This window comes from Salvelinus sp. IW2-2015, unplaced genomic scaffold, assembly GCF_002910315.2.
Source record: "Salvelinus sp. IW2-2015 unplaced genomic scaffold, ASM291031v2 Un_scaffold5490, whole genome shotgun sequence".
NCBI lineage: Eukaryota > Metazoa > Chordata > Actinopteri > Salmoniformes > Salmonidae > Salvelinus > Salvelinus sp. IW2-2015.
Genome location: NW_019946755.1, coordinates 2,189 through 2,500, shown reverse-complemented (window position 1 = coordinate 2,500; position 312 = coordinate 2,189).

Genomic DNA, 312 nt, shown 5'->3' with positions numbered 1-312 from the left:
GATAGCACCATCAGACACCACTGGCCTCAGATAGCAGACCATCTCAGACACCAACTGGAACCGGTAGAACACAGGACACCTGGACTCGGAGGCATCGACACACCTCGTAAGACCATGCCCACTGGCCTCGATATTGCACCATCAGACCACCCACTAACTCTAGGACTCAGACTACGCACTAACTCATATGTGACACCTCAGACACACTGGCCTCGATAGCACCATCAAGACTACCACTGGAACTCGGTAGGCACCATCAACACACATGGCACTCGATAGCACCATCAGACACCACTGATAGCTCGATAGGCA